We start from the raw sequence: 26,015 nt of genomic DNA, 5'->3' as shown, positions 1-26,015 counted from the left end.
TGAGTAATTGGCTATCTACTGCCATGGTGGGCCTTTGTTGCTGTTGTACTCATAATAATAAAATTGTTGCAAGCTATCAACATTGTTTAAGTATATGGATCCTATGGTGCATGCTGAAGTTTTTTTTGATCGGTATTGCGCATGCTGAAGTTACAGCTATAAGAAAAGCATACAAATCCAAGTGAAGAGTCATTCATATGGAAGATTGTCCACTAAAGCAAATGCATTGAAGAAAGAAACAACAATTATATCAGAGTAACACAGCTGAAGCCAATAACAAGGAGGATTTAAGGATTACAAATCTCCAAGGATTGACCTTCATATTGGCAAAGAATTCAGTTGACAAGATTAAAACCAGCATTGCTTAAGGACAAGCAATCTTGGGCAGGGCATCTTGTAATGTCCCTTTCTTTTGAAATAGGATTTAATAATAAATAATAATAAAATTATGATATAAATAATAAAAATAAAATATAATATAATTAAAAATTAAGTATAATGAATGGTCAAGAAGCATGAAAGAGTTGTGACTCCCTCAAACATGAGATACAAAAGGGACAAACGTTTATTAGAAGGGGATATGGAGGAAAGAAGGAAGAATGGAGCATGTGAATCAAGAAAGAGTTTATAGATTTAAAAAGAAGGAGGAATGGGAAGAAAATAAATAAGTGACTCCTTCAAAAGGCAAAAATAATTAAGGGTTGTGCTCTTTCAAAGGGTGAAAAATGTGAAAGGTTGTGCCCTTCTCTATTAAAGGGCACAAATGATGAAGAGTTGTACTCTTTCAAAGGTAAAGAAGTGACTGCTTCAAAAGGCAAAAATTATGAAGGGTTATGCTCTTTCAAAGGGTGAAAATTGTGAAGGTTGTGCCTCTTTTGAAGGGCACAAATGATCAAGAGTTGTACTCTTTCAAAGGATGGTGCTTGTGAAAGGATGTGACTCTTGCAAAGGGCAGACATGATGAAGAGGTGTGACTTCTCCCCCACATTAGAAGATATAAAGGGGAGAAGGTTTCACTTGAGGAGGACATCCAAGGGAGATCCATTTGGAAAATAATTTATTATTCTCAAAAGGCAGCAATCGAGGGTGGTGACTCAAGTCTTATGAAAGGTGGTGACCCTTTCACCAATAAAGATAAAAGAGATCATTTCAATCATTCAAGGATCACTTATCAATCAGCACTCATAAATCCACGAAAGCAATCATCAATTATCAAATCAAGCAAACAATCAATCAGCAAACCACTCTATCAAATCAGCTTTCATCAATCATTATTCACCAATAAATCAAACCAACATTCATTACATCATCACTCATCAATCATATAATCAACACTCACCAATACCTCAAATCATACAATCAAAGGAATTCATTCAATCAATCAATCAATCATTCATACATATATCAATCATTCAACAACAATCGAATCAGATCAGATTTTCTATGTACAATCTGTATTCAGAAAACAGCAGCCATTTGATCTAGCAAGTAATTAATATGGAATATGATTGAGTATATTGTTTAAATATATCTTTGATCTAGTTATTAATTGGAATTGCCAATCTACTTAGATTCTTATTATTATCAAATTAATCAATTTATTTCCCTATAAGCAATCATATATGGATTAGTAAGGAAACATGTTAGGGAGAGGCAGTAGACCAGTTCCAACAATGTAAGTAGGCCACCACAAGTTGGATGGACAGGAGTTCCTGCCACTTGTGGGCCAAAGGGTGGAATTGTCTTGGTTGGATGTACCACACCCTTGGGCTTAGTTGTGGCGAACAGTTTCCAGGTACCCTATCGTGCTCTCCCCTCCAATCCCTACTATGGTTGGCTGTTGGAAGTAAAACTATAGAATAGATCCAAATTGATGATGTTAATTGTTTATTTACTTTAAAAGGTTCAATAGATATTATATGGTTTAGTTATACCGTACAATTTGTAAACACATTATATTGTTGGAATTGTTACTGCTGGGTAAAATCAGGTATACCCCAATAGGGGACATTACAAATAATGTGTAAATTATATTATAACACGGTGATTCAAGATAAGTGTCAGTTTTTGCAAGTTTGTATTGACTCTTACAAATGTTACGAAAGACTTAGCCATTGCATTATTTTCAAACTCTACAGAATATATTGCCATTGTGACAATTAAAAAAGGCCTGCTGGCTTTGTCTTTAACATTTTAAAACATAGAAGAAAACATTTGCAAATGTTAGTAAAGTCTTAATTATTGCATTATTTTACAACTCTGTAATAAATATTGCCATTTGACAATTAAAAAAGCCTGGTAGATTTATCTTTTAACACCTTCAAACATTAGTGATTACTGCTAGATAAGTTCACGTTTCAACAATTTGGGAATAACTTGGCAAATAGTAAAACCTAAAATCTAAAAATGCAATACAATAAATGAAATAAATGAATAATAGCAATGATAATAAACATAGGAAACATTAATCAAATATAAATTGACTCTAATATTTTTATATTTCTTATATTATGATTATATAGACAATAAAATTATACACTAAACAAACACTCCAAAGTCGTTAGCTTATTTGTCTAACTTTTTTCAATATTCAGATCAAGATGAAGAGCAGGAGCAGGAGCACAAAAGGGAGCAGATGCACAAGATTCAAATTTGAAGAGGCCGAGGGTGATGGTGAAGCGTATGTAGAAGATGAAGACGTGAATTGTCCTTGGGGCAACGTTGACAATGATGAAGGTGCAATTATTGGGCATATGTCCTGCCTCCCTAAAGGCTTTGGTCTTGTGTCGATTGTGGAAAAGCCTCCTTTCTCTTCTTATTTTGGCCTGCAAAAGGGTTTTCTTCCCCAAGTGGTGGCTGCCTCCTTAGAGGCTTCGGTCTTGTGCCAATTGTGGAAGAGACTCCTTTCTCTTCTGATTTCGGCCTATGAAAGGGGTTTCTTCCCCAGGTGGCGGTCGTTTCTCCTCTATCTGTGTTGGTTGCTCAGTCAAATGTCAAGGCTAGCACTTTTTCTATTAGTGTTGTGTCAATTTCTCCTCAACAGGCTATGGGGTTGTTGGACTATTGTGATGGGACTATCGTTGATGCTCCCCAAGTCCAAATCTTGGATGTTTTACATCCTATTTTGTCTTCCCCTATGTTGGTCTTAGATCTTTCACTCCCTTGCCTTGGCATTGATGCTAAATGTTCTACAACAAAGGTTGATCCCTTCATTTTTTACTCTGGCCTAAGCTAGGAGTCCCTTCCCTATGAGTCTGCTCAGATCAAAAGGGTTGGTATTAGCAAGTGCCTGGTTGGATTGAGCCTTCTCCCCCTTTGAATGCATTGCAAGATAGTGATGTCAAGGTTGCCTCCTCTTTCAAGGAGCCTCATGTTCCCATTTTAGTTTTTCCAGATTCTTTGGTGGACAAAGCTTCTGCTAGTTTGCAATATGCACTTATTGGGAGATACTCTAGTTTTCAACCAAACATTGATGATATTCGTTGTTGGATTTCCAAATGCTAGATTGTTGAAGATCAACTTCATGTCATGGCCTTGTTAAACAACTTCCTTTTATTCTCCTTCCATTCCATGGAAGACTTTTCAAGGGTTCTTCATGGAGGTCCCTAGATTCTTGGCAAAGCTTATCTCCACTTAACTAGATGAGCTGCTAGCTTTGATGCTACCAAGGCTAACATGACTACTCAATGGGCTAGGCTCCCTGAGCTGTAATGTCCCCAAAATTTTATAAAGTGGCTTAATTGAATTAATTGATTGTTATCCAAAAATTAATTTTATTTCTGAAGGATGACTTTAATTAATTAATTCAATTATAAAATAAAGTGAAAATAATTAAATAAAAAAATAAGGCACTTGATTAAATAAAGTTCTCCAATGTTCAAGTTGGCCTAATCTTCTAGATGTTTCTTGGAGCTCTTCATAAGGAGGCTGGCTAGAGAAGTAAAGCATGCTTGTGAATTTGATATGATGATTTATGATTTCTGGAGACGAAAAACCTTCAAGAGTTGACAGAAGGGTTGGACAAAAACCTAGCTCTTTGAAAGGGGTGGATTTGTGACAAAGTCTACATCTATGACAAATTTGTGAAGTCACCATTGAAGACAAATTTGTAGGTTTAAAGATTAATTTCAGGAATAAAGAAATTTGGAAGTGTTTTATAGTTGCATCTGGTTTGAGGCATTTTTATCTAATTTGGGGGAAATAAAGAAATTTGGAGGTGTTTTATAGTTGCATCTGGTTTGAGGCATTTTTATCTAATTTGGGGGAAATAAAGAATATTTCATTGGGTATTATATTTGCATAATATCTAGTTTCATGTTAAGTCGTGGGGTGAGGAAAATACATATTGACAAATTAATATTCTAAAGCAGGTGTTGATTAATCAGCGGTTTATTCTTACTACTTCATCAAAGGCTTTAATATTTCTAATGTTTGATGATTATGATAAAATCGTGGCTTGAGTAACATTTGCACATATTTTAAAAATGAGTTGGCTCTATAAAATGTCCTCATATAAGTCGATATATTAAGATTAAATATTTAAGAAGACTATAGTTGGCGGAAAGGAAATATTTGGGTGCTTGGATGACTTGGAATTTACCTCTGTGCACGAAAGGGTGGTGAGACGACAACCTCACAACCAGAATAGGACAGATCTAAAAGGAGCTAGCTAAAGTTGTAGACATTGAAGGTGAATACAAATTAGCTGGAAATCATTGAACTGTTCAAGACACACAATTGTTAGGGGAGACAATGCCATTACCAAATGCCTGTATTTATTCCAGCAAGGGATCGAATAAAGACGAAGGTTGCATAAAGTTTGGCGCCGATATTGGAGAAGCGAACTAGAGTGATTAGGGATTAGACAAGAGCACATAGAGATCCAAGATGATTAGGGAGAACCTATCAGAAGGAGAGTAATATAAAGCATCAACTCCGTTGAAGAACCAAGTTGGGGTCCCACAAGGGGACTATGCATAGTTCACCAAACATCTCACGACTGTAGGAGCTTGTGCTTGGCAACGCAAGCTAAAGAGGACATCAATTTATTAGCCCAGTTTGTGGAGTGGTACTAACCAAAGAAGCAACACTCTGCAAAAAAACGCAATTATTCCTGATTAATCGTTAATCTCGGGCCCGGCCGATCAATACCCAAAAAAAATCACGATTTTTTTGGTCAATGCATCAACGATTTTATCGGGTTTAATCATCAAAAAACGGGAACACTCGGGTGCGATTAATCGGGAAAAATTGCCAGCGCAGCACAAAAAACCCGCGAAAACCCTAAACGGCGCAAAAAGTGAAAAAAAAGGTGAATTTTTTTTATAAGTGAAGCCAGCCAGTGACGGAAAGAAGCCAGGTTTTTTTTATTAAAAAAATTTTAGGAACAGAAAAAATTTATTATATGATTTATAAACAGCAAATAATTTCTTCGTATAATAAATAATTTTCTGTAATAAATCAAATTATTACTTTTGTGTATTTTGTATCACTATTATTACTGTGTATTGTGTACTTTGAAATTAAATCAGATTTATTATCATAGTATTATACAGTAATAAATATATTTCTGTGTTTTATCAGATTTATTATCACAGTATTATACAGTAATAAATACATTTCTGTTTATTATCAGATTTATTACTATTTTGTAATTTTCTGTGTATTTTGTATGTTGTTTATTACTGTAATATACACAGATATACAGATAATCAGAAATAATTCTGTGATACTGTATTTTGTATTTTATTATTTCTGTTTATTATCTGATTTATTTCGTGTATATTATTCTGTATTATACACAGATATACAGAATCACAGATAATCAATTACACAGATATACAATACACAGATAATAATACAGTAATAATTTTCCGTGTTTATCAGTATTATACAGTAATAAATAATTTCTGTGTATTATCAGATTTATTACAGATTTATTTCGTGTATAATTATTTCGTTTATTGTCTGATTTATTATATAGTGATAATAATCAGAAATAAATCAGATTATACAGTGATAAATCAGATTATTACAGTAATAAATCAGATTATTATACTGTGTATTTTGTGTATTAAATGTATTTCTGTTTATTATTACTATTACATTAAATACATTTGAAATTTTCTGTAATTTGTGTATGCATTATTATGTCTTAAATCAGATTAAGATTCATAATACATTTCAATTTAAGGAACAATTAGGATTCATAATACATTTGACGGTTACATTTGACAGGAACAATTAGGACTCATAATACATTTGACACTTCTACAAATACTTTTGAAATTTCTATTTTGCTAGGTTTCTACCATATCTTCAGTTGTTGTAAACTTGATATTCAATTAGATTAACACTTCCAATTTCCCATGTCAATGAAATTCAAATGCAATTATTGTACACAAACACAACCCTAGATCCCTCAAAAGTTAAAGACTGAATGTAATGTTTTTGCAGATTTGATTATCAATCACAATGCCACATCAAAAAGACTGTGTGGACACACTGCACAGCAGTTCCAAGTAGCACGAAGGTCAAGTGCAATTGGTGTCTAGAGGACATCAGTGGTGGAATTTATCGTTTCAAATGGCATTGTCAAAAGAACGAGGAAATAACACCAAGATATGCAAAAGATGCCCTACAGATGTCTCGTATCAGGCAAAGCAATCTCTTGACAGGATTGTTGAGAGTAAGGCCAAAAAGGCAAAAATTGGGATTGAACTAGGTTCTAGTTCTGCAGATCCCAGGAGGAACCATTTGGGTGAGGAGGATGGCGAAGATGGGAGTTTCACGGAATGTGGGTCAACACCTAATTCTATAGCACGTGGACCAAACACAGGTGGAGGAAACATTAATACTTTCTTCCAACCTCGTACTACACCAGAATCACAAACCACTTTGGAGAGTACAGGATGGAGGAAAATTGTCAGTAAACAAGCAAAAAAGGCAATTGGTAATTATTGGTACTCCTCTCACACAACATTCCATGCTTCCAGAAATCCATATTGGCAACCCATGGTAGATGCTATTGCAGCTGTAGGACCTGGGTTTCAAGCCCCATCTTATAAGTCATTGAGGGTTGGTATGCTGAAAAATGCAGTAGAGGATGTTCAAGATGTTGTTAAGCAACATCGGTTGCAGTGGCCTATTACTAGCTGCAGCATCATGTCAGATGGCTGGACAGATAGAAGGAACTGAACTTTCATTAACTTCCTTGTCTCTTGTGAGATTGGCACTGTTTTTTTGAAATTTGTGGATGCATCTAATATGATGAAATCCACAAATGCATTGTTTGAGATGTATGACGTGGTAGTTATGGACATAGGGCCACAAAATGTGGTTCAATTTATCATAGACAATGTTGTTGCTTGTGTTGTTGCACGGAGACTTTTGACAGATAAATACCCTTCCATGTTTTTTACACCATGTGCAGCACATTGCCTTGATCTACCCCTGGAGGACATTGGAAAAATTGAATGGGTTAAGGAGGCATTTCAGAAGGCTCACAAGGTTACCAAATTTGTTTATAATCACACGAGGGTTTTGGCTATAATGCGCTCTTTCACAAGAGGCAAGGAGCTCGTTCGACCAAGGGTGACAAGATTTGCAACATTTTTCCTTGCATTACAGAAATTATGTGAACAAAAAGGTAATTTGAGGCAAATGTTTGTTTCAGCTGAGTGGATCAAGTCTGACTTCACAACTCAAGCAAATGGCACAGCAGTGGCAGAGTATATGTATTCTACCACCTTTTTAGAATCGATTGAATAGATTGTAGAATTTTCAGAGCCTTTAGTAAAAGTCTTGAGACTAGTGGATGGGGAAAAACCCCCCATGGGATATGTGTATGAGGCCATGGATAGGGCCAAGGAGGTGATAAGGAGTAAGCTAGAAAATAACAAGGATAGTTCATTGCTGTTGTGGGACATAATTGATAGGAGATGGAATGGAAAAATGTTTTTTTACAGGTATCACATGTGCTGCATATAACTCCAAGATTATCTTTATGCCCACCACTGTATATGTTACCCGCCCTATCTAGTGTTCTCCAATAACCCCTATCAAGGGATATAAATACCAGTCAATGTCACATGAAATGACAAGACTCTCAGTTGGAACAAACACAACTATAGACAAAAGGTTGCAATAGACTAACAACCCGATAGAAGTATAACTAATCGTATGGGAATAAAGAATACTATCAACCGGTTAGTATATAAAGTAATCGTATGTTATAAGACAGTAATTAAGGTAAGAGTAAATAAAATGTGATACCAACACACAGTTTAGAGAAAACTAAAGAAATCGCATATATACACAACAACGATATCTCCTTCTGCTACAATAACATCAACACTCCCTCTTAGCTAGGGAGATATCTTTCCAAATATCAATATCATGGAGTCTCTCAACATGACATCCACAATGGCTACTCCCATTTGTGGAAAAGAGTTCATCACGGAGTCACTCAACATGATGTCCACCATGGATACTCCCATGTGTGGAAGGGAACAAGTGCACAAGTGCCCATCACGAAGTCACTCAACGTGATGTCGTCATGGAGTCACTCCACATGACATCCACCATGGCTACTCCTAGAGGGTGGACAAACACAAGTGCAAGAGGATCATCATGGAGTCTCTCAACGTATGTCATGGAGTCACTCAACATGACATCCACCATGGCTAGTCCCAGAGGGTGGAAGGAATTACATCTTTGTCTCAGAGATGAACAAGGGCTTGCACCTCATATTTCTCCCTCTCAAAGAAATATACACTACAAGGGCTTTCACCTCATGTTTCTCCGTCTCAGAGAAACATACGCTACAAGGGTTTTCACCTCATGTTTCTTTGTCTTAGAGAAACATACGCTACAAGGGCTCTCACCTCATGTTTCTCTATCTCAAAGAAACATACACTACAAGGACTTGTATCAACCTCCTGACCTCCTCGTCCAAGGTTGCCTCTGTTGGTTTTTCAGACTCCCTCTAAATCTCCAAGTACTTGCATCAACCTTCTGACCTCCTCGTCCAAGGTTGCCTCTGTTGGTTTGTCGAACTCTCTCTGAATCTCCAAGTACTTGCATCAACCTTCTGACCTCCTCATCCAAGGTTGCCTCTGTCGGTTTGTCGAACTCTCTCCGAATCTCCAAGTACTTGCATCAACCTTCTGACCTCCTCGTCCAAGGTTGCCTCTGTTGGTTTGTCAGACTCCCTCTGAATCTCCAAGTACTTGCATCAACCTTCTGACCTCCCCATCCAAGGTTGCCTCTACTGGCATTTCACCATTCATTCTTGCAAGTACTCTTTTCAACTTCATATCAACCACATCCAGTATTTTCTTGCTCACATTGAGATCCCAAATATTTCTCTCATACAAATCTTATTCTTTAGATAAGACTAGGATGAAGGTCCAATATCCACAGGTTAACAACACACGGTACAATGAGAAAAACTACTGCGTCAATGGTCTTAATATATGCATTCTTTTGGACTCTAATCATCTCTGAATATTTGAGGGACAAAGAATAATTATAATTTGCATAGCATATAAAACAATTTGACCATCAATTACGACCTTCCTGTTAACACTTTATAACCCGTGGCTAAGGCTTTTAGAGATTGAATGATCCTCCATTCACCAAACCAATTTCTTCAACTTTTACAGGTGTCCTATCTTTGTGGGATTACATTAAAAGACTTGCAAAATGATAGGATTTCTGAAGCTCCATTCTTTTCCAATGTCACATTTCCATGATCAATAACCAATAGAGAAGAAGAAAATAGGAATCGTTGGGTACAATATTTAACTGATGAAACCAGTGACATTGGAGCATTATGCTAGCATGTGCCTAAAATCAACTTTGAGGTATTTTGTTAAACAATTCACATCTTTTATATGACGCCTCATCTCCCTCAAGCAATATAACAAATATTTATTGTGCCTCGTGTACATAGTCACATTCTACATGTATTTGTATTGTAATCATTGCATGACGAGATGACATCTCTTGAGGCATTTTGTTGACGGATCGCGGGCTTTGTTTGGACTTCCACATTTTGCATACGTGGTTCCCAAAGTTTTATCGATGGCTCCATTAAGTGCAGCATTTCATCCTGATGACATCTCATCGTGTCTAACAACTCTTAGTGCGCTATCTCTCATTCCACGAGTTGCACATTTCATTTGAGACATTGCTTGAACACTAAAACACATTTTTAATGATTCCATGGTGTGCATGTATAGTACACTGCCCACTTGCATTTGTTCGATAATATCTAAAGACTGTAAATTGTTTTTGTGCACAGCTTGCAATCATTACATGTCGTGAAATGGAATTTTGTCAAACCATTCACACCTTGTCTCTGCTCATCTAGTTACTAGCATAAACCATGCTCATTACAAGCCATTGGATGGCATTTTATTTTTATATTCAATCGTATTTGACTGATGTTGATGCTCTTCATGGCCTAACGAATGATAGGTGGCATTACTTAGACATATCCCTCGCTTCTAGGAATTATTCGTAGTTGGTGTTGACAGATCGATATTTATCCTTCTCGTATAATACTTAGTCGATCCGTATGCATTGGAGCTTACACGATAGTCTTCTCTGGTGTATACGTGTAGTGTATGAGGGGTTGGAATCTCTCAAGAGAGATCTTCATTTTAATAGATTCAAGTTACGATCTGCACCTTGCAGCGTCTTGTCGACAATGTTCCATCATCAAGGTTGTCAGCTTTTAATTAATCTCGTTATTCCTTCATCAATATAGGAATATGTTGTCTCCAATGAATAGGCACGGAATCGAATTCGCTCTGATACCATGTTGTTTTTTTACAAGTATCGCATGTGCTGCATATAACTCCTTGATCATCTTTATGCCCACCACTATATATGTTACCCGCCCTATCTAGTGTTCTCCAATAACCCCTATCAAGGGATATAAATACCAGTCAATGTCACATGAAATGACATGACTCTCAGTTGGAACAAACACGACTATAGACAAAAGGTTGCGATAGACTAACAACCCAATAGAAGTATAACTAATGGTATGGGAATAAAGAATACTAACAACCAGTTAGTATATAAAGTGATCGTATGTTAAAAGACAGTAATTAAGGTAAGTAAATAAAGTGAGATACCAACACAGTTTAGAGTTTACTAAAGAAATCGCATATATACACAACAACAATATCTCCTGCTGCTACAATAACATCAACAACAGATGCACACTCCTCTCCATGTTGGGGGATACTTGCTCAATCCTTTTTTATTCTATAAGACTTCATTCATGGAAATTGATGTTGAGATCAAACAAGGCTTCTTCAAGTGCATGGAAAAAATGTTTCCTAACTTGGAAAAATTTGATGCGGCTACGATAGAGTTGGAAGTGTACAAGCATGCTAAGGGTTTTCTCTCTTCTAGGGCTGCTATACAAAGAAAAAAGACCATTCAACCAGGTAAACTCTATTAACTTTTGACAATCTCTTTATTTTGCCAACATGCTCATTAAGTTTGTAAAGATTATAAGATATTCTTAGTCTTACAAATATCATCTCCATATAATGCGTTTTTCAGCTGCATGGTGGGCTTCTTTGGGAGAGGAAATACCAATTTTAAGATGGATGGCAGTGCGCATTTTGAGCCAACCATGCAGCTCATCAGCTTGTGAGCGTAATTGGAGTGTTTTTGAACACATACATTCCAAGAAACGCAACCGCCTATCACAACAACGGATGAATGACTTGGTATTTGTTCACCACAACCTCCCCTTGAAGATAAGGAAAGCTCAAGGTGAGAATATTAATATATAGTTGCAGTTTTTGAAATTGTATCACTATTCATTGTGTTTTTCACTTGCAAGGCAAACACTAATTTCTACATGGGCAAAATCAAAAACTATTGAGGAAGGCTTGCCAATTGACCTTGATGAGATATATACAGAGTGTGAGTTGATTGTTGTTGCTGATGATGATGATGATGTTGATGATGATCCTCCGCTTGAGACTGGAGATTTTGATCTCATGAGGGAAGCCAACTTGGATCCTGAATGGGTTGAACGAGCTAGGACAGGCTCTCACCCGGGAGCTTCATCATCAGGGCCTCCTGCCCTCTAGCATGTAATTGCCTACATTTGATATTTTGGAATTTTGTACTTAGTTTACAGGTTGACTATGTTCAAAGTCACAAACTATATTGTAATTGACATTTTGACATCTATCGCCATCTAGATATTATTTATGGTGTAGTATATTTTGTGCAACGTAATCAGCGATATGAATATAAAGAATGAAAAATCTATTTCCTACAATTCATGTGTTCAAGTGTCTATTTTATTTGCCTACAATATCTCTATGCTATGGAAATGCCCTAAAATATCAAAAAAAAAGTAGTTTTTGATTGTTTTTCTGCAATTTTTTACAATTTTTTGTAAATCCGATTTTTCCCCTATTTTTTCCCGATTTTTTGAAAAAATCTTATACTTTTGTTTTGCAGATTAATTCCCCAAACGATTATGGCTTCCTTGGTAGTAACAACCTATATGCTATTCATGTCATATTTTTATATATGAATTGTAGTTCCCAAATAATGTCTAATTGTAAATCTGATTTTGTGAAATGAATTGAAAAGTAATTCTATCACAAGTATTCTGGAGTGTGACATTGGGTTATAAATTTAAAAGTTCTTATTGATTTGATACTAAATTGAGAATTAGACTGTTTACTCCTACCATTGGTAGAATCCTATAAGTTTTTGCATTGCTTCCTAAGCTGGTAGCTTTCATGAGCTCCCATTGGAATTTTGGGATGGCTATATCATTCAAGGTAATGATAATGCCATTGGTCAATTTGTTGTCATTGACAATGTTGCAAAATCTTAAAAGAGTTTCTCCTTTGCTAGATTTTGTGTTTACATTGAAACTAATAAAGTTTTGCCAAGTAGTATCAATTTGTGCTCCAAGCTAGGTGATTGGGAGTAGAAAATCCTTTATGAGTCCTCTTTGTTGGAGCACTCCATGAAGAGGCATGAAGTAAAGGTTCTAGATTCGCTAGGGCATTCCTTTAAGGGCAAGATGCCTATTAAATTGTGCCCTCAATCTCCATACTACAAGAAGGTGTTGGATTTCGTGTTGGGGGTTCGCTCCAATATGGGTTGTGGTTCCCCTTGCATGAAGAAAAGAAATTCTATTGCTATGATTGAGAGCGTTTTAGCTGTGACTCAAAGCCCTTTGGTGAGTTTTGGTTTTAAACCACTTTGATGATTTGATGTCTTTGAGGTCTTTTAGGCCCATTTGGTTTTGTCTGTGGTGTTTCTCTTCTTGTAAAATATTTTGGGGTTCTTTAAAAATCTATTTTCGGTTCAATGCTCCAATCAAAAGCGTTTCTTTAATTTTAGTCTCGCTACTTGCAAGGCTTTTTTAGTTCGCTTTCAGGTGCTTTGTAAATGGGCCTGGGCCCTTCCGGTGTTTTTACCTTAATCAAAACTTATAAGCCGTTAGCTAACTAAAAAAGGGAAAGAAGATATTAACATAATTATTCACATATGTTATTTGCTCCCTAGCTCTGCACTTGAACTCATTGATCACATCAACAATAATACATACAACATTGCTACATTAAACTCCTCTAATGAAATGCCATAACATTCATGTCCCATTACTTAGGACCAACTTAAAACCATAGTCATTGACAGACATGGGGGACCTGTACTAGTAGAGGGGCAGGAATGCCATTCAAATTAAGGTACATATGCAAATGCATGAGTATAACTATATTATAAATAAACATATTCACTAGAAGTTGTGTATACAAAGATTGGAATTTTTCTAGTGACTCTACTTAAAACGTTGAAAAACGTTCACTTTGATATCAAACGCTTTCTCCTCACTCAATGAAATTATAAATGTTCCCATTGCTCACGTTAGAGGACAAACTCACAATTGGAATAGTAAACATTTGAATTTACCTAGTAAAGATGGTCACAAGGAAGATGTTCAAAAGGCCTATTTAATGTTTACTCTTCTCACCTTCCCCATCTATCTTTTGCATGTGAAATAAATAACTTTTATATAGTGAATTTCTAATGGACTTCTATGCTAGTCCCTTCGAATACAAAATAAGGCTTCCTTGCATCATTTATTCGGAGATCCCTTCTTTAGCCAAAAAAAGTACAAAATACATACCATCTTCCAATATCATGACATCTGGCTAACAGCTTGCAAACAATTCCAATAGTACCTTGTCTTGGTGTAGTAAAACATAGATAAACAACAATCCAAGTTCTGAAAGGGGTAAATCAACTACAATGCATGCAAAGAAAATATATATAGAAATAAGAATAATGTATAAGACCAAAATGAAAATTCATCTCTAAAGAGTTAAGATGAAAAAGGAAAATATGATCATTCATACCTCCATCACAAAATAGCACATACATTTAATTTCCTTTCTTTTAGTTCCATTTACTCAAAATTTATACCATATAATGTTTAACTTTATCTCTTCGAAGAGGTTCTAACATCTTATTGTAAAAATTGGTACTTCATTATTTTTCAGTCTAGACATCATTTGTTATGATGTTTGTAATTTTTTATTGAAATTGGTCCTTCACATTGACATCAAACCAAACATTGTTAATTATCCAAACTTCACATGCTAAAACCCCAAGATAAATAAAGAATGTGAATATATTCTTCATTATAAATCCATGAGACCAAACTTAAAACTTGGATACACTAATGAAGTAAACAACAATGAACACTCTAGCAATTAAGAGAAGCTTCTGCAAAATAGAAGACTTTAAGAGTATGCAGTTCAAGAATGAAGACTGAACAGAAACTACTAAAGCTCCTTACAAAGAATGTAGCGTGTTGCTTTCAAGATGGATTGACTCCAATAGCATACCCTATCTTCCTCCTAAGCATATTAGGAATTTACTATGGCAGTTATTAAAAAAACGTTTAAATGTCCATAAAAAGATCATGTTGGTACCAACCAACCAGAAGAGAACCTTTCTTTTTTAAAAGGAGCAAATTCAGCATCAACCACAAGAAGTGCATTTCTTGCTATTACGCAAAACCTTACTCATGGATAGTTCCTCTGTTTTAAAATCCTTTTAATGCTTGGAACACTTCTCTCTTCAAAACCTAATTTGTTCATTGCAAGAGTGAAAGGATTTCTCTTACAATGTGTCTGCATCCTCCCACTATACAGTCTTATCATCACCCGAGGTTTCAGTACTGTAACCTGTATGCCCTCCCTGGCTTGTGGTTGTAAACTTTTTGACATCTATATTTTACTACAAATCTACTGCAATGTCAATTTCATGTAATGGGATATCACTCCACATTAACAAATGTCATTCTTATGCCATAAGCATGCTAGAACACATTTTAAGTAGTTTCTAAACCAAAGTTGCCCCAAATTCCTGTATGTAGTGTATGTATTTGCTTTGCTAGGTTTCTGAAACAGCCACCACAAATATACATAAGTAAAGCACAGACCAGACAGCTAACTGCCATATAATCGTACTCCACTGCAAGCGAGTCCTAACTATCACTCGCAAATCTTGCTAAAAACCAAAACACGATACACCAATATCTAGCACCCATATTTCTTAGCATTTATAGTTATCCAGAGATCCAAAGCAATTAGCCACAGCATTTAAATTACCAGCACAAAAGTCTTACTGTAGACCCAGCAAAAGTCTGAGGACTTGAAAATTCTCAAGCAATTCAAGCTTCCATAAATAAATTTGGACAAAATAAACCCTCCTACAAACAGGAAGAAGGAAAGGAATGGTACAAAAGGCCACCAAGATATATCAGACAAAAATTGATAAATACCAAGCCATTACTTACCAGACTGATTCATGAATTTCAAAATGTACTTAAAACCTTATTGTTGTATCAATAAAAAGTCAAAACTACACCAAATGACCCAGAGAGAACAAATATTAACTTTCATGAAAGACCAATATGGGTCAACGGGCCTCAAGAATACATCCAAGTACAATGGGAGAACTGCTAGGCTAAAGCATAGCCTCACTTAAAATTCTAATTCTATGTCAATATCAAAGCTAACGGAGTCTACTGGTACACTGACGATGTTGTTCAGGTACCAAGGACTACAAATAGTCATAGAAGGCGAGAGAGAGAAAGGAAAAAAGCGTAATGAAGGCAATGTCCTACATTACTAATTTCAAGAGTGTCTCGAGTCTCAGAGTAAAAGAGTGTTAATAGCAGAATGGTTTAGGCTTCGGGGAGCCAGTGATACCATCCTAATCTGACATGAATACCAAAGCTAAAGATGTCATCCAGGAGAATATGTCAACATCGTAGGAGAATATGTCAAAAAATGTTGTTCGGGTGCCCACAAATACAAATAGCAATGTGAGAATAGAAAAATGAGTAGCCGATAAGGGTAGCCGATAAGGACAATCAGCCGCGTTACCAATTCAGGAATGTCCCAAATTCAGAGTAAAGGAATGTTATACATATTGTCTGGGCTACAGGGTGGAAGTGATACTATCCTAATTTTAGGTTAATGCCAAAGCTAGAGACGGAACCGGGAATATAAACCAACAATGTCGTTCAAGAACCTACAAATACAAAAAGTCAATAAGTAGACGGAACCGCGAATATAAACCAACACTGTTGTTAAAGAAACTCATCCAATCCAATTTTGAGTCAAATCTAAATAATGTAGCCCCGTGCTCAAATTATGCAATTTGTACAAAACCCGAACAGCAGATCTAAACCCCAAGCTTCAGATCGCACGGATCCATTAAGCGCAAGGGCATCAAATCACTTACATTCAAATTTTGAAATATTGAATTACTTTTCTAAGAATAGTCTCATAACAAGAAGAACACAGTGATTAGCAGAATGCAAATGGAAAACTCAAAATTAAAAAACACCTCATAATTAACGCCCGTCAATGCATGATTGTAATAAAGAGTGCCATAAATGAAGTAATGCGAATTGAACACGGGACCAGACTGAAAAAAAAAATGCAAATTTAAACTGCATACCGATTTTCTCTAAACATTGGACCACATTAAATGCCTGAAAATCGAACAACGCGACGATCATAGCTTATGGCGGAGATACCTCATGTCCCGATAATCGAACCCTGGACCTGCTATTTTGAAAACAAAACAGGTACTAAATAGAAAAAGGGCATACATGCAGCAGCTGCAGGGCTCGAGCGAGAGAGTGAACTCTGCAGATGACAAGGACTACACAACAAAACAAGTACGTCGATCTTGTAACTGAGAAGAGCTCCGACTTTGACAACTTCCTGTCGGTCGACGGATTTCCTTTTATTCGCGCGCAACTGCACGGAATGTTACTGCCATCGATCAGCTACGGATATATTCATTGTATACACCCACGAACATATACAAACAACTTTCTTCTGGTTTGAACGTAGGGCACGGTCACGTCAGAGCCTACGTGGTGTGGAAAAAAACATGCAGGTGGTCCTTTTGTGGCAGAGCATTTGTTTCTCTCGCCCCATTTTAGGGCTCAGGTTACCGGTGGACGTATTAAATTCTAGGAGTCGCGTTATGGCGCTGTGAAAACGTGATTTGCCCCTTTTTTTGTGGGGTAATAAGCTCGTACTGATAAGCTATCGATTTAACACTAATTGTAACCGATTTTTCGTACACGTCACTTGTTTAAAGCGCATGTCAAATTCAGTTGGAATTTTGGGTGCTGATCTTTGATTTCAATATGATTGGTTGCCAAGAAGAGGTTCCCACAAAGACAAAAAAAATATATATCCCAATTTAGTTTTTTGATAATTTCTTTTTATTCATTATTAATTTTAATAGTGGCTGTTTTTTTTTTCTTAGGTTAATCTATTGTCATTTGAGAGCAAACTTAATTTATATAAAATTGATTTCTAAAATTTTAAAATTAAAAATTTTGTCAATTTTATTTATGGAAAGTTTTGAGAAGAAAAGGTTTGCATTTTTTTATATATTGAGTAAAGAAATTGAAAAGCATTTTATTTAGTGTGTTGTCGTCAAAAAGGAGGATAAATTTATTAATATCTTAACAACTAGTGGTATAATTTAATTTGCAAAGTCAATTTTGATTGGACAGGTTGTTCCATAGACTATCCTTAGCGTTGTGGACATTAAAATTAATTGCTATGTAGTAATAGTTAAAGGCATTCAATGTGTATTATTAGTTAAAGGCATTCAATGTGTATTGAGATTCTTAGTAGCATTCATTATAGGGATATCTTGATTGGAGCATTAAAGGAACTACCAACACATAATGTAAGGATAAATCACATGAATGTCATTTGATAAATGATATAAGATTAGAATATAAGAAGAAAAGGTATTCAAAAATGACCTTGGCTCTTACTCCAAGAGGTTCAGCCCTATTGCCCCCATATCAGGTGGCAAAAATTACTTTGTGAAAGCCCTCATTGGGTTGGCAGCTGATGGGCTTCCCTTGTTGGGTTGTCGTGCTGGCAGGTTTGAACCTCCATCAAGCAAAAAAAAAAAAAAATGTCTTTAACATGCAATACTCATGAGATGAAAATGGCTTTTAACTAGAATATACATAACTATTAAAAATACATGATGCATGATAACACATACATGGTGAGTTAGTGCATAAAAATGATTGGGGAAAATATAACCAATAAGATACATAACTTCAATTAACAAAAATAGGCAAGAGTTATAAGAATTATGTCATCTATCCTTAGTATTTTTGTATGTTGTACCTAAATAGTTTTTGTTAAATACTTAATCTTATTATCAATGTTGATTTAATTAATCTTTGTATTGGAAAATAAAAAATTTGAAAATCTTCTTTAATACTTATGGCTACAACTTGGTAATGGAGAGACATTTTGTAAAGGTTGTCACAAGAATTGATCATTAGAGGCTAAAAATCTAGTATAGAGTGGAAGCACTTGTCATAAGTGTATATTTAATTCTTATTTTTATAAATTTTTAAATTTTAATTATTTTTTAAATAACAATGAGAAGTTTAAAATTTAAATATTACAAATTAGATGTAAATATTCAAATTTTAGAAATTAGAATAAAAAATGATATTAGAGAAGAAACAAATGTAAATGCAATAAAATTTAAATGTTAATGTATGTAGTAAATATAATATAAAGTAAACAAAAATAATTTTAAGGTAAATAAAATAGCTCTAACTCATATATAAGATATTTTTAAACAAAATTGTCATAATTTTTTTTTTAAATATGAATTTAGAAACTAAGGATATCCTTATCATCTTTATTGATATCATTCTTATGTTTTTTTAATATAGCTTTATTTTTTAATAATGATAAAATAATATAATAGCTTTTTAATATTGATAAAATGTTTAAAATTTAAAAATTAAAAATTTAATTTAAATAAATGATGGCTAAAATTATTTATATATTAAAAGCAAATGAACATCAATTTAAAACATATGGAGTTCTTATTGATGGAGGTTCTTCAATTTATTATGCAAGTGTAATACACCTCTTAGCGTAATTATAAGTTTACATTTTATATTCAGCTAGGGGGAAGAGGAAAAAGAGGAGAGAAATCACATAATGGGAAAATAGAGAAGTTTTAGTATTGTTCATGGAAAGCATATAGGGTGCATGCCATTTGTCAAATTAGAGGGGTAGAAATTGTATAGTTAGGTGAGCTAATTGAAAGGTTTTCATCATTCCTTTTATGCCTTATGGCTTTTGATTTGTGTGATGATTCTATTTATTTTCTTTATGCATGGATGTTTATTTGACATCATATCTAATTAGGGATGAAACTAAGATCAACTCTGCTCATTTGTGTAGTATCTACATTCATGAAGCTTCTTACATCATGAATATGTTTCTTATCTTGCATGCACTTGTTAGCAAAAAAGATACTAGTTTTGACTTTTGTGTTTGTTTTTATTTTATAAAATCTTTCTTCATTCTATTTTGTGCACCCATATAAATATGATAACCATCACATGTAATGTGTTCACTCTATGTCTACTTGAGTTGAGTCAATCCTATAAGAAATCTTACCATTGCATTTCACCCTCTGCCTTCATTGATACAAGATCTATTTAGGACTCCAAGCTGAAATTTTGCAACCACATTTCATTTTGCATGGCTATCAATTTAACAATACCCACATTTATTAAATAGCTCAACAATCCTCTGGTCTTCTTAGATGAATCATTGTCAATTTCCCTGCATGCATGTCAATAATACGTTGATCTGTGATTCATTCCAAGTTTTCTTTCTAGCGCATGAAGAGCATCATATATTTCTTAGTTCATCAACTTAAATAAGAGGTTTTGAGTTTGAATCAATCCTTGAAATCGACTACATACCTTTTCTTTAAATGTTGCTTGAGTTTATGTATATTTTTGTCCAGCACAAACCTCTTATCTTCTATGCCCAATTAATTATTTTTGCAGTTCGTGGAATATTATCTTTTCTAATTTTTAATCTTTAATCAATAGATTTTGCCATTATATCATGGTCTAGAATCTTATAGTGCATGAGCTTACATATATTGATTAATATTCGTATTAATTACCTTCATTGATGCATATATGTCTCTTCAATCCAATAACTTTCACCTCCACTATATATTTTAAGCACAAACGTAAATTAATGGATTATTTTATACTTTTGTTAATATGTGTGAAAGTAGTCATGATCATATTTAAAGGTTATTAGTTATTATCAAGTTGAATAATAGTTGAGGTTTGTAACATTGAGAATTGCATCTTGTACAATTTCACATCACATAAGCCTTCACTTTAGTCAAATCGGAAACAATGATCAAGCTTCCACCTCATCAGCTTGCTCAACCTTCTTTTCCATCTATCTCACCTATTTTCCTAACCATTTAGTCTTTGATCATTCACAAGAACTTGTGTGTTGCGGAGATGTTAGACCATTGCGTGTTTGCCCCACGAATATCTACAATTGAAGGTGTTTTTTGAGATTACAATTGATAATTTTGGCAATGTAATGCATGTCTAGGCTCCCACCAATGTCGAGACAATTTTTAGTCCTCTTTAACTTGTCATTTTCACCTCATTTTGATACTTTAAGCATTATCTCTCTCTCTCTCTCAGATTACATTTTCACTTGCTCTTGCATTCATGCTCTTGATCTCTTGCAACTTACATTTTTTGGTTCATACTACCTCCTTTATTACTCGTAGTAAAGCTCCACCAACTTAGGAAATTTACATTCTTTTGCACTCCAACAAGCTCTTGGTTTCTGGTCTTGAAGGGAAGTGCTCCTTCCCTTAATTATCTTGTTTTCCATTGTTTAGCATATCTTTGTTTCTTCCATTATCGTTTATCTTTCTTCATATCATTTTTTTTCTTTTATCCAATTTATCTATTTGGTTGTTTGTGGATGTGGAAACACCAAAACGGGGGTTTTATTGTGGCAACCTCTAATCACAGACACCCCAATATTTCTTCATCAATTGTATGTGTGTGGATTTAAGAAATAAGAACATGTAGTGCACTAGGGGCTTCATCGTTAGACCCTCTATAAGTATTCTTGTATCCTTTTTGTCTTTCTATTAGTTCATTTCCCTCTATCAATCTACCATTATATAATCTCATCACATTTAATATTCAGAATCCAAGATCTAGTTGCTTTGCACCTTGTAGTATAGACTTTTGTACCTTGTCTATACAAGAAATTTGTGTGTCACGTTGTAGTCCTTGATCCATGCATATATCTTAGGCAGAGAGCATACTGAGTTGTCCAAGTGGTCTTGGTAACTATTACTTTTAGTTTCTATAGTTAAAATACTTTCATCTTTCAACATTACATAGTTACACACACTTCGTTACCGCAGTGAGAAAACTCAGAGGTCATAGTACCCTGAAGGTTTGCTTAAGCTTGAGGTAAGGATATTAAGTCCTCGTGGGGTCTAACCACCCTTTACAGTGGTTCAATTTTCCTCATCTACATTTTAGTGAACCTAATGTAAACTTACCTCTTGATTGAAACTTGTCAAAAAACTATTGCAAAACTATTTTAAAATTTAAAACAACAAACCTTCCTTGTCTATCTCTTTCTTATTAATTCATGAGGTTGTTAGAGTATTGTGAAGCTCTTATGTGATATTTATGGCCCGTATTGCTTCAGGGATTTTGGTGAGAAGGACTTTGAGACCTAGCATTATCCCTAATTGGTATAGTCGTATGAGACCTGGTCCAATATTCTAGGGGAATGTGGATCCTAATGATCCTTTTGCTCCTCAATCATTTTCTTAGATTTTAGAAAATTCTACTACATCTATTTCTTAGCCTAATTCTCAATATAATACACTAACAAATACCCCTCCCAGATTTCCTTCTCTTTTGGATCACGAATCTATTGTAATGGTTTAGCTTTATCATATTCAGTCCCTTGAGGAGAACCTAAGGGATTTCAAAGGTTTCCTAAACTGGGAGAATGTCTTCCCTTAGGTTGGATTTGTTATCATTAGTATAAGAGAAATTATTATTTTAGATTGTAAGGACCTTGATGTGCTTATAGTATTATCCTATTGGAATCAAGGAACACTGAGAGGGGGGGTGAATCAGTGTTCTGCAATTTTTAACATTCGTAATATGTCCTTTAAACCACTTGATGCAAATGAATAAAAGTAAAGTGTAGAAACACAAAGCAAATAACAATAGCACCATACCACTAGGATTTTTACTTGGAAACTTGGTTAAGAGGAAAAAAAAATAGTGGGATTCAAACCCAAAATATTAATATACTCTGTTAGAAGTATAAAAATATTACATAAGGGGAATGTGCATGCATTCAGGCACACTGCCTAGAGCTCATTGCTCAATGTTTACAATAAGGGCTATAGCCCGGAAGGCTCACTGCCTTACAAAATGATTACAAGAGTTATGAGAAGGTTTGAACTATTTAATAACATCAACAAATGCCTGAGTATAGTTCCGGTTAAGCACAAAACACATAATATTGCTTTGCTTTGCTTTGCTTTGCTTTGCTTTGCTTTGCTACTCTGCTCTGTTCTGATATGCTGCATTATACCGAAGCACAAATCTTCCAACCGTGCATGTGAAACTATGCATAATCACTCATACACACTTTCCACATCACTATCAATCTCTAAAATGATCAAATCAATCGGTCTTATATATATGCAACATCAAATTAGATAAATTCCATGTTGGCCCAAAAACCACATAACACGCAAATGAAACGTGTTACCCAAGTTGTCTCAATCTGATTCAAAACAACCAAGCGGACCAAAAAAAGATGTCCACACACTTCCCACATGTTGGCTCGACAACCTCGATCATGCAAAAAACTACCAAAATCACTTTGCATGATCCGCACAAGGAATCTCCACACGTTACTGCTAATGAACATTGTTTTACTCAAAAAACATGTCAACCAAATCTTCCAATTTACACAAGGCATGTCACTGGAGGTCATAATATTGGAATAAGGCATGTTACATGATCATAATGCATCTTTGAGATCCACAACACAAAATACTCAACACAACTGAATCGCTAACAAAATACAATACAGTCTACCAAAATGACATGTTCTTCTCACCGGACCTCAATCAATCTTCTGGTATGAATGAAATATGAACTACGGATAGGATATCTAACACAAGTTGCCATCAATGACAACATTTTATCCTTAATGCAATGTCTCTTGCCAACAATCTCCCCCATTCGCATTGATGGCAACACTTAGTGAAATGACTAAGTGTCAAATCAAAACCAAAAATAATATATACAATGTAACAAGAATCTGACTACCAGACTCTAAAAGTCAACAACTCCCCCTAAGATCAACATTTTTCACTCATCTACTCTTCCCCTTTGACATCAATGCAAAAGGTAGAATTTCAGAAACCAAAAAAATCAAGCCAAAAATGTTATTTACATATGTACACACCATCCTTTTATACTCACAAAAATTTGAAGATGTCTGCAAAAGAATTCTTCAATGAATTTAGATGGCTATCCCAGCCCTTCTTGAGACTCTCCAATATAGTTATAAGCCCATTGAACAAGTATGCAAGTGCCTCTATTGACTTGAGATCTATCGGCTCCTTGGATTTCATGGCACTTTGGGCGTCGTCCAAACCACTAATCATGATATCCAACTTGGGAGTAATGAGACTCCTAAGTTCACAAACTATCATTTATTCTCTCTTTTTCCAGACTCAACCTCTTTATTTTCTCCAATAAAGATATCACTTGGTCTTCGTGACTGTTCAAGGATACTGATAAGGGATCAAATGATTGAGATATCTGTGCAAGTTGATCCTAATGCTCTTTGGCCTTTTTCTCAATATCTACAGTGAATTTGGATAATAATAAACATGACTTATAAATGTTTCCTCCTTTAGATAAACTATCATGAATGCCCTTTACACACGTATCCAGAGTGACTCTGTCATCAATAATCATCTTCTTCGGTGTCTAGAGCCTTCTTGCATTAAACTCATTCCGGACCTTCTCTTTAGCAGATTTTTCAAAGTATTGGAAATGATTGTCCACAAAGTTGATTAATATTTTTAGTTGCTCGAATGGAGTATCTAATGAGTCCTTCTTAAATGATGGCATGAGATTCTCAATAACATAGGACGCCATAGTAAGCAACTCACTATCCTCTATGTGGGATTTAAGAAGATCCTCACTAGCTTTTGCTTGAGTAAATGCTGCCAACTCGAGTGCTTGGATATGGGACAGAGAAGCTAGGTTGATGGGGCCTTGTGTAAATTCCAGATCCTTTACATGGATCTACTTTCCCTTCACTAATTTCTCAGTGTCTCTTGCCTCAACTTCAACCTCAACTTGACTTCTACCTGTTCCTCTTCTACATCCTTCTTTGCATTTGCTTCTTTTTCAAGGATTGAAGGGTTAGCTGCATCAACCGGAAGGTTGTCACTCTTGTCTTTACCCTCAACTTCTTTCCCTACATCTGCATCCTTGATATTAACTTGTATCGGCTTAACAATCTATACATTTGGGGCAAAAGTATCATTTTGAACTTTCGGATTGGTGTCACCTTGTCCTTTTGCCTGATTGACTTGATACCAATTATCTATCAAATGGTTTGTCAAAATATTTTATGTTTCCTTGACAACTTCATCAATTTTACCAAGCATGATCTTATTACTTCTAAACTCATTCTTTGCTAATTGAATTAATCTATCTATCTCTTCCTTAGAGATAACTAAACAAAGATTTACTAGTACATATTCCTTCAAGTTCTCATCTTCCTTACTTGTCGTTTGTCTCCTAGCATCTAAAATGTCACACAAGGTCTTGGGTATGACTGTCATTAATTCAATTAGAGATTTTTTATATACATTTAAGTATTCTACATTTGCTTCCTCTAATGTCCTTTTACTGGATTCATCAAATTTTTCATACCACTTTGATAGTGCCTTCAAGTTACCATTCTTAACAGCTTCATTAACAATCTCACTCAAAGATATGGGAGGCTTAACATCAAGTTTACCTTTCTTTAGAGCCTCATCAAGTTCAAATTTTAATTTCTTACCAAATTTAGGTCCACCAGATGGTTTGTCCTTAAAGGTCTTGATGATCTTGGCAACTTTTGCTTTGACCTCCTTGACTGCTTCTTCTGACTTTGCCTCCTCTTCATCAGCAACAATGAATTCTCTAGCTTTTCCTCTCTTCCTTTTTCCTTCATTGGATGGTTTACATGAACTAGCTAGTTTTTTACCACCAGAGTAGGGTGCATAACTCTTTGATTGTTTAAGCTTAGGGGCAGGAACTTCCGGTTTGGCCTTATTTGGCTTAACCATATTTTATTCTTTCAAAATATTTTTCTCTCTGGCTCTCTGGACCACCTCTTTGGTAATCCCCATGCTCTATGCCAGCTACTCTACTTCCTTCCTCACCTTCTTCAGAATCTTCGACTTCTTGAACTTAGAGTATAAGTCCAAGCTCTTCTCCTTGTAAGTTCCAAACCTTTCTTCAATAGAGT

General features: G+C 35.2%; 1 protein-coding gene across 1 annotated transcript in view; it reads right to left on the bottom strand.

Annotated features, from left to right (window-relative positions):
- The window catches only part of LOC131055192 (probable sugar phosphate/phosphate translocator At1g48230), a 99,782-nt gene extending 82,175 nt beyond the window's left edge, over positions 1 to 17,607 (bottom strand). Inside the window, exon 1 of the mRNA XM_057989787.2 lies at positions 17,038 to 17,607. The gene's annotated coding sequence lies outside the window, so the exon portion shown is untranslated. The remainder of the gene's footprint in view (positions 1 to 17,037) is intronic.
- Between the last annotated feature and the right edge of the window lie 8,408 nt (positions 17,608 to 26,015).

The sequence above is a fragment of the Cryptomeria japonica genome, chromosome 3 (genome assembly GCF_030272615.1).
Source record: "Cryptomeria japonica chromosome 3, Sugi_1.0, whole genome shotgun sequence".
In the NCBI taxonomy this organism is placed as follows: Eukaryota; Viridiplantae; Streptophyta; class Pinopsida; order Cupressales; family Cupressaceae; genus Cryptomeria; species Cryptomeria japonica.
This window is presented reverse-complemented; position numbering and strand designations above follow the sequence as displayed.